Source organism: Hemitrygon akajei, chromosome 6, assembly GCF_048418815.1.
Source record: "Hemitrygon akajei chromosome 6, sHemAka1.3, whole genome shotgun sequence".
NCBI classification, from domain to species: domain Eukaryota; kingdom Metazoa; phylum Chordata; class Chondrichthyes; order Myliobatiformes; family Dasyatidae; genus Hemitrygon; species Hemitrygon akajei.
The window spans coordinates 145,557,726-145,567,386 of NC_133129.1; positions in this window are offsets into that span (position 1 = coordinate 145,557,726).

Genomic DNA, 9,661 nt, shown 5'->3' on the forward strand with positions numbered 1-9,661 from the left:
GTATTTGAGCTGATATAAACTGCTTGGTACCAGAGTGCCTTGATCTCTGTCTCCCTTTCTACTTCTGAGACATGGATTAGTTACAGCCAGGTGCTCAGGCCACTGAGAAAATATGATCAGTAAAGCCCTTCCCAATCACAGGAAGAATAAGTGAACCAATGACATCAGCCTCTGCCAGGCCAACATACTGAGCATTGAAGCCTTATTTACTCTCATTCTGTTGTGTTGGACACATGAATTTGTTTACAACCTGACACCCGACTCCCAGAACAAAAGAAGCTGATACTGGAATCCAGAGCAGCAAACAAGATTAGAGTCACAGAGAAGTACAGCACAGAAGCAGGCCCTTTGGCCCATCTAGTTCATGCCAAAACCATTGGAGGATCTCAGCAGGTCAGGCAGCATCTGTGCAGGGTGATCAACACATTTTCAGGTTAAGATCTTTCAACTGGACTTCATCTCTATTCCAAATTCTGTCATGAGAAGAAGTTGTAGACTGAGCAGAGAAAAAGATTCAGTAATGTGCTCAAATCTCCCCTCAGAAAATGTAAGCATGTCCATTAACTCTTAGGAGTTTCTGTCCCATGAATGGTCAAAGTAGAGTAGAGGCATTTGGGCTGGTAACTGATAACCACAAGTCCATAACACCTTAAGACCATAAGATCTGGGAGCAGAATTAGGCCATTCAACCCACTGAGTGCGCTCCACCCTTCCATCACTGCTGATCCTGGATCCCACTCAACCCCATACACCTGCCTTTTCTCCATATCCTTTGATGCCCTGACTGATCAGGAGGCTATCAAATTCCACCTTAAATATTACTCATGGGCTTGGCCTCCACTGCTGTCTGTCACAGAGAATTCCACAAATTCACTACTCTCTGACTAAAAAAGGTCCTCCTTACCTCTGTTTTAAAAGGTTGCCCCTCAGTTTTGAGGCTGTACCCTCTAGTTCTGGATAACCCAACCAGAGGAAACATCCTCTCCACATCCGCAATTCTAGTCCTTTCAACATTTGGTAGGTTTCAATGAGATGCCCCATGCATTTTTCTAAGTTCCATTGAGTACAGCCCCATTGCTGCCAAACAATCCTGATATGTTAACCCTTTCATTCTCAGAATCATCCTTGTGAACCTCCTCTGGGATCTCTCCAATGCCAACACCTTCTTTCTGAGATATGGAGCCCAAAACTGTTGACAATACTCCATGTGGCCTGACTATTGTTTGTAAAGGCTTAGCACCTTCTCCTTGCTTTTATATTCTATTTGCCTTGGAATAATGTCAATATTGCATTTGCCTTCTTTACCACAGACTCAACCTGTAAATTAACCTTCTGGGAGTCTTGCAAGAGGACTCCTAAGTTCCTCTGCACCACTGATGTTTGAACCTTCTCCCCATTTAGATAAAAGTCTGCACTATTGTTCCATTTACCAAAATGCATTATCATACTTTTCCCAACACTGTATTCCATCTGCCTCTTTTTGCCATTCTTCCAATTTGCCTAAGCCCTGCTGCAATCGCATTGCTTCCTCAGCACTACCTACCCCTCCACCTATCCTCATATCATCCGCAAACTTTGCACCAAAGCCATCAATTACATTATCGAAAGCATCACCAAACAATGTGAAAAGTAACAGCCCCAATACTGACCCCTGAGGAACACCACTAGCCACTGGCAGCCAACCAGAATAAGCCCTCTTTATTCCCATTCGCTGTCTCCTGCCTATCAGCCGTTCCTCTATCCATGCCAGTAACAACATAGGATTTTATCTTGTTAAGCAGCCTCATGTGTGTCACCTTATCAAATGCCTTCTGAAAATGAGACTAAGTGACATCCATGGCCTTTCTTCACCCTGCTTGTTACTTCCTCAAAGAACTCTTACGGATTTGTCAGGCAAGATTTCCCTGTTCAGAAACCATGATGATTTTGACTTATTTTATCATTATTCTCCAAATACCCCAAAAGAGGCGGGGCCAAGTTAAGATGGTGCTAAATGGTGACTCTTCGGAAACAGCTTTATTTCTATATTTAAGATCTTTTTTTTTTCCTTTTCGGAGAGTGGGGGGGGGGGGTTCTTTTGAAGACCCTGACCTGGAATTACACTCTGACTTCAGTTCTCTGCGGGAATGGGACCCGCTCCCAGGTCCTCACGAACGGCCGCTTTTCGATATTCCAAGGATGCGGCCTGGAAGACGAGCTTACGTGCTGATTCTAGGCTGGTGCCCCTGACTGAAGCGTCACGGGAGAACACAGGACATCGGGAGCAACATGTCAGCTGCCGGGGTTGTGTGCCTGGAGAGCTGCGACTTTTTGTTGCCGACTCTGTGGGCATAGAGCTTGGGAAAAGCGACGCAACAGACTTTTAACATTGTAAATCAGTGAGTTGTTTGTTATGTCTGCCCGCTCACTGCGAAACAGGGACACTTCTTTTTCCCTTATTAGGGAGAGAAAAAAAGCCTATGGTATGTCGAGTTGTCGGGTGAATGTGTAGTTTTTGGGGTACTGCACGTCTGTGTCTTTACTGATGCTTTGTTGCACACTGAAGTGTTTGGTGGACACCATGCTTTTCTTGCTGGTGGGGGGGGGGTTGTTGTTTTGCTGTTGCTGGTGCATGGGAGAGGGGAACTTGGGGGCTTTGGGGTTCTAACGTTTTAACTGTCATTCATTCTTTGGGGTACTTCTTTATTTTTGTGAATGTCTGCGAAGAAAAAGAATTTCAGGATGGATATTGTATACATTTCTCTGACATTAAATGCACCTATGGAACCTTATCCTTAATAATAGACACCAACACTTTCCTAACCACTGAGGTTAGGGAAACTGGCCTATAATTTCTTTTCTTTCACCCCCCTCCCTTCTTAAAAAGGGACAGGAGCTCAAAGAAGGTCTAATTACGTGGCTGTGGTAACACATCTTAAGGTTCTTAAGGTTGTTATAGCCGGGGGTAATAGTAATGGAGACAAGCTTCCACTACCTATTAAATGCTCCTAATGGCGTGCACCTCAAATAGCCTCTGACAACCAAGTCCTGCTCCTGGCCTTCATCTGTGGCTTAGTTACTAAGCCCAGCAGAACCATTTCTCATTTTAAATCTTTTTTATTAATTATTATTATTGAAGAGTAACAAAAAAAGATACATTAAGTCAATATGTCATTATGTACAATAAAGAATTAAATTAGCAATAACTGATTAACAAAGCTAAGAAATGTATCAATAATAATTCCTCAATATATTCATGGTATTTCTCCATCAGACCAACATGTAATTGCATTTGTTATGATATTGGCCAGAAGGGCTATTTTGTTGAAATGGAAAGATGCTTCTGCTCCTACTTTGATACAATGGTTTTCTCAGATGATGTTATGTCTTAGTTTGGAGAAAATCAGAAGTTGAACTTTTGATCCTCGATTCAATTTTGAGAAAAGGTTGAGTTCATTCGCCCACTACTATCATCTGATTTGAGTTAATTAATATGGTTTCCTTCCGGTTTTTCTTTAAGTGGATTTGAGTTGGCAGATTGATGTTTTTTTTATGGAAGCTTGTATGATGTATAGCTCCGGGGTAGTGCTCCCAATGGTTTTTTTTTTTTGTTTTTTGTTTTTTTCAGTTAGTAGGAGTTCTTTTATTTCCTTCTTTTTCTTTCAAAAAATTATTCTTAACACTTTATTTTTTCTTCTTATTATTGATATATTGTTTAGCAGAACCATTTCTACTGACAGGAGAAGGGGAAAAGGTGGTTTACTGGTGCCTTAAAACCAATTGCTTCAGGCAGCTGGGGCTCATCAGTCATGGTTGGCAGCTCACTTAGAAGAAGGAAAACTCTGATCTCAAACCTCCGCTGCCTTGCGGCTATACCCTCTCATAGGGAAGCTTCGGGAGTAAACTCCGAGGGAAAACGCCAAATCCAGAGTCCCTAAGGACTTTGAATTCAACATTGAATTCAATGTTGACTGGCAACTCCAGCGATGCTGCAGGTACCAAACTGCATCAATCTTTGCCATTCCTTTGAGTTCATCAGATGCATGGAGAGGGTGAGCTTGTTATGTAGGCAACAGCTTGCTTGTCATATCATACTGCCCAGGCTTGTGTATCTAGACAGCTAGGATGCAATTACCATAGTCAACTCATGACCATGGGGGCCCTCAAAAGGTAGCACATCATCGCACAACATGAGATATAATGACAGCAACACTGGGTATGCCAGGCAAACGTTGGTATCGTTAGGCTACCTCCCCACAACAAAGGAAGAAGGCCTTATCTATTAAAGACTTCACAACACTTATCTGTATTCCCTGGCTCACTCAACTGGCTGACTCTCAAAGAGTTCACAAACAGGCACACATTTAACACATAGAGAAACAGGCCTTCACCCCTCTATAATATTGGTCCCGAGGTTAGAACACAGAAAATAGAAGAGTACAATATGATGTTGCATCGACCTTTTAAACTACTAGATCAAACTAGCATTTCCCTTCCACACAGTCCTCCATTTTTCTTTCATCCATGTGCCCATCTAATACTCTTAAATGTCCACCATGCAAAGAATCCTGCCATTACCCCTGTATTTTGCCTGCAAGTTTGACCTTCCAAAGTGTATCTGTTCGTACTTTTTCGGATTGAACTCCATCTGTCAATTCTCAGCCCAGCTCTGCATCCTGTCAACGTGCTTTTCCAACCTAAGATACCTCTCTACACTATCCACAACAGCTCCAATCTCACATTATCTACAGACCTACTTTTTCATCAATTCATTTTGCCGCTTCCTCAAAGAACACAATCAGGCTCTTGAGGCGTGACCTGCCTCTCACAAAGCCATGCTGACTATACTTAATCAGACGACGTTTCTCCAAATGCTCATAAATCCCATCTCTAACAATCCTCTCCAATAGTTTGCTTACCACTTAATAACCCACTCTTCCACTTCTTTATCCAAGTCATTTATAACAATCACAAAAAGTAGTCTTCCTAAAACAGATTCCTGCACTGGCCACCAATCTCCAGTCAGAATACATTCATTCTATGGGTAATTTCCAGGGTTATCTCCATTACTTTTCTTGAACAAAGGAACAAACTTTGTCAGCCTCCAATTTTCTGGTACTACTCCAGTGGCTATTGAGAGCTCAATAATTATCACCAATGGTGCAGCAATCTCTTCCCTTACTTCCTGTAGTAACTAGGGAAATATCCCATCCAGCCTCTGAATTTACTATGTATTCCTGATTGGGAAGTTGCAGAACCTGGGCCTCTATACCTCCCTCTGCAAATGGATCCTCAACTTCCTAACCGGAAGACCAAAATCTGTGCAGATTGGTGATAACATTTCCTCCTCACTGACAATCAATACTGGTGCACCTCAGGGGTGCGTGCTTAGCCCATTGTTCTACTCTCTATATACCCATGAATGTGTGGCTAGGCTTAGCTCAAATACCATCTATAAATTTGCTGATGATGCAACCACTGTTCGTAGAATCTCAGGTGGTGACAAGAGGGAGATATGCAAAACTAGTGGAGAGGTGTTGCAGCAACAACCTGGCACTCAATGTCAGTAAGACAAAAGAGCTGATTGTGGACTTCAGGAAGGGTAAGACAAAGGAACACATACCAATCCTCATAGAGGGATCAGAAATGGAGAGAGTGAGCAGTTTCAAGTTCCTGGGTGTCAAGATCTCTGAGGATCTAACCTGGACCCAACATATTGATGCAGTCATAAAGAAGGCAAGACAGTGGCTATACTTCATTAGGAGCTTGAAGCGATTTGGTATGTCAACAAATGCACTCAAAAACTTCTGTAGATGTACCGTGGAGAGCATTCTGACATGCTGCTTCACTGTCTAGAATGGCGGAGGGTTGGTGGGGGTGGGGGGGGTGGCTACTGCACAGGATCGAAAGAAACTGCAGAGGGTTGTAAGTTTAGTCAGCTCCTTCTTGGGAACAAGCCTACAAAGTATCCAGGACATCTTCAAGGAACGGTGTCTCAGAAAGGCAGTGTCCATTATTAAGTACCTCCAGCACCCAGGGCATGCCCTTTTCTCACTGTTACCATCTGGTAGGAGATACAGAAGCCTGAAGGCACACACTCAGCGATTCAGGAACAGCTTCTTCCCCTCTGCCATCCGATTCCTAAATGGACATTGAACCCTTGGACACTACCTCACTTTTTAAAATATATAGTGTTTCTGTTTTTGCACTGTTTTTAATCTATTCAATATATGTATACCACAATTTATTTATTTATTTATTATTATTTTATTTTGTTTTTTTTTTCTTCTCTATTATGTATTGCATTGCACTGCTACTGCTAAGTTAGCAAATTTCATGTCATATGCCAGTGATGATAAACCTGATTCCGATTCTGGTTCTGATAATGATTTTCAAAAGCTCCAGCACATCCTCTTTCTTAATGTCAACATGTTCCAGCATATCAGTCTCTTCTATGGTGTCCTCATATTCATCAAGGTCCCTCTCACTGGTGAATACTGAAGCAAAATATTCATTAAAGATTCCCCTATCTCCTGTGACTCCAGGGACATGCTTTTTCTTCCATCCCATATCAGTCCTCCCCTCAATTTAGTCATCCTCCTTTTATTCCTGTACCTGTAGAACACCTTGGGTTATCCTTAATCCTACTCACTAAGGCCTTCTAGCTCTCTTAATTCCATCCTTAAGCTCCTTCCTAACTACCTTGTATCTCTTTAGAGCCCTGTCTGATTCTTTCTTCCTAAACCTTATGTGTGCTGCTTTTGTCCCCTTGAAGAGATGTTCCACATCTTTTGTCAACCATGGTTCCAAATTCTTTCCTTGCCTCAATGGGACAAGCCTGTCCAGAACCTTCAGCAAATGCTCCCTAAATAACCTTCACATTTCCACTGTAGATTTCCCTGAGAACAAATGTTCTCAATTTATGCTCCCAAGTTCCTGCCTATTAGCATCATAAATCACTCTCCCCAATTAAATACTTTCCCTTACTGTGTACTCCTATCCCTGTCCAAGACTATAGTAATGGACAGGGAGTTGTGGTCAATGTCTCTGAAATGCTCACCCACTGAGAAATCAGTCTTTTGCCCAGGTCTCTGCCTAGAAACAGATCCAGTAAGCCTCTCCTCTGTATGGCCTGTCTACGTACAGTATTGTATCAGGAATTCTTCTATGTAACACTAAAAAATTCTGCCTCATCTAAACCTTTTGCATGAACCATGTGCCAATCAATATTAGGGAAGTTGAAGCCATAACAACAGCCATGTTAGTTTTGCACCTTTCCAAAATTTACTTCCTGATCTGTAACTCGGTGTCCATGTAGCTATTGGGAGGATCCGTACAATACTCCCAGTAGACTGATTGCTCCCTTTGCATTTCTGACTTACACACGCACTGACTCAGTAGACAATCCCTCCACAATGTCCTTCCTTTCTGCAACTGTGATACTATCCCTGATTAGCAATGCCGCTCCCTTGCCTTTTTTTTTTACCTCTCTTCCTATCCTTTTTTAAACATTTAAACCCCGAAATGTCCAACTGCCATTCCTGAGCTTGTGATAGGCAAGTGTCTGTAATTGGCAGAACATCATAGTTCCACGTACAGGCCCATGCTCTACGATCATCACCCTTGTTCTTGATACTTATTGCATTAAAATAGACACAGTTCAGTCCATCCAACTGACAGTACTTATGTCCTATGCACTGTCTTTCCTTCTTCACATTCTGTCTACAAGCTTCATCAAACGTTGACACCAACTGCCCATCCTCTGACTTAACACTCTGGTTCTCCTCCCCCTGCCAACCTAACTTAAACCACCCCTTACCCTCCCAATAGCTGTACCATCCTACCTCCTTGAGTTCAGGTGAAGCCTTTAGCACAGTTCATCCCTTCCCCGGAAGAGATCCCAATAACCCACAAACCTGAAACCCTGCCTCCAGCACCAACTCTTCAGCCACAGATTTGTCTTTTGTTTCTTCCTATTCTTACCCTCACTGACATGCGGCACAGGCAGCAATCCAGAGATTACTTCCCTTGAGTTTCTGCTTTTCAGCTTCCTATCTAGCTGCCTACAATATATTATCTCATCAAGATCTCATCCCGTTTCCTATCTATATCATTGGTACCAATGTGCACCATGACTGCTAGCTGTTCAAAGTTCAAAAAGTTTAAAGTTAATTTCATGTCAGAATACATATATGTCACTATATACAACTCTGAGACTGGTTTTCTTGTGGGCATTTGCAGTAAATACAAAGAAACACCATAGAATCAATGAAAAGCTGTACACAAGATGGACAATCACTCTGATGTTCAAAAGAAAATAAACTGTGCAAATACAAAAAGAAAAAAAAGATAATAATAAATAAATAAACAATAGCTATTGCAAACAGGAGATGAAGAGTCCTTGAAAGTGAGTCCATAGTTTATGGGAACAGTTCAGTGTTGGGGTGAGTAAACTTGGCCATTCCCCCTTAAGAATCCTGCGGACCCCATCTGAGATGACTCTTACCATGGTACCTGGGAGGCAGCATACCTTTCAGGAGTCTCTTTCACGTCCACAAAATCTCTTGCCTGTTCACCAAACTATTGAATCCCTCATCACCATCACCTTCTCATCTCTCCCATTCCCTTCTGAGTCATTGAGCCAGACCTGTTGGCAAAGATCTGGTTCCTGCAGCTTTCCCCTGATGGGTCATGCCCTCAACAGTAACCATAACAGTATACTTGTTATTGGTTGAGGCCTGCATTATTTCTGGAGTGTAGTTGTAATGCTATGTTGCAATATAAATAGCCATGTTGGGATTGATGTCATTGTTGGCATTTGTGGCTTTAATGCTTCCAAATGATGAGGTGCCATTCTAATGAAGCATTAATATAGATTACAAGAATGCAAATAGGCAGAACTAAGCCATCTCTTAAACAATAGTTCAGATTGAACCACTATTGCCCAACCACATATTGTCATGCATTGTTGGGGTCAATTAAATAGCTTAAGGAAATAGGAGGTTTTGGGCACATCCCCATTCTCAACAAAGACAGGTTCCGCATGTGAAAGGCAAAGAGAAAGCTCTGGAAATAAATTGATCTTTCTCAAATTGATAGGCTGAGACATGAGGGGTAACTCAGGGATCAGTGCTTGTGCCCGAGCTGTTCATCATTCAGCGGTGGGAGACAACTATCATATTTCCAGGTTTGCTGATGATACAAAACTAGGCAGGATTGTGAGTAGGGAAGAGGATATACAGAGCTTTCAAAGAGTAATAGCCAAGCTGAGTGCACGGGAAGGAACACTTTGCAAAAAGCAGAACAGTAGACTATTTTTTAAATGGTGAGAAATTGAGTTATGATCAAAGGTATGCTGGTGTTCATATATACAAGTCAACATGTAGATTCAGTAGGAGGGTTTGATCTCAGGAGCACAGAAATCTTCTTAGGCTTAAATTAGGCATGGTTAAGACTGCAGTTAAAATATTGTCACAGCTTACTAAAGTCAGGAAGGGAGACAATACAGGGGCAGATCATTTGATTCTTGAATGCACGTTCTTACCACAATCTGCTTCCAAATCATACCACTAACAACTACAGAAGGAGCAGGTTGCAGGGGCCTATTAGCCTACCAATCTGCTTATCTTTGGGATGTGGGAGGACATCAGAGCACCCAAAGGAAACGCACGTGGTCACAGGG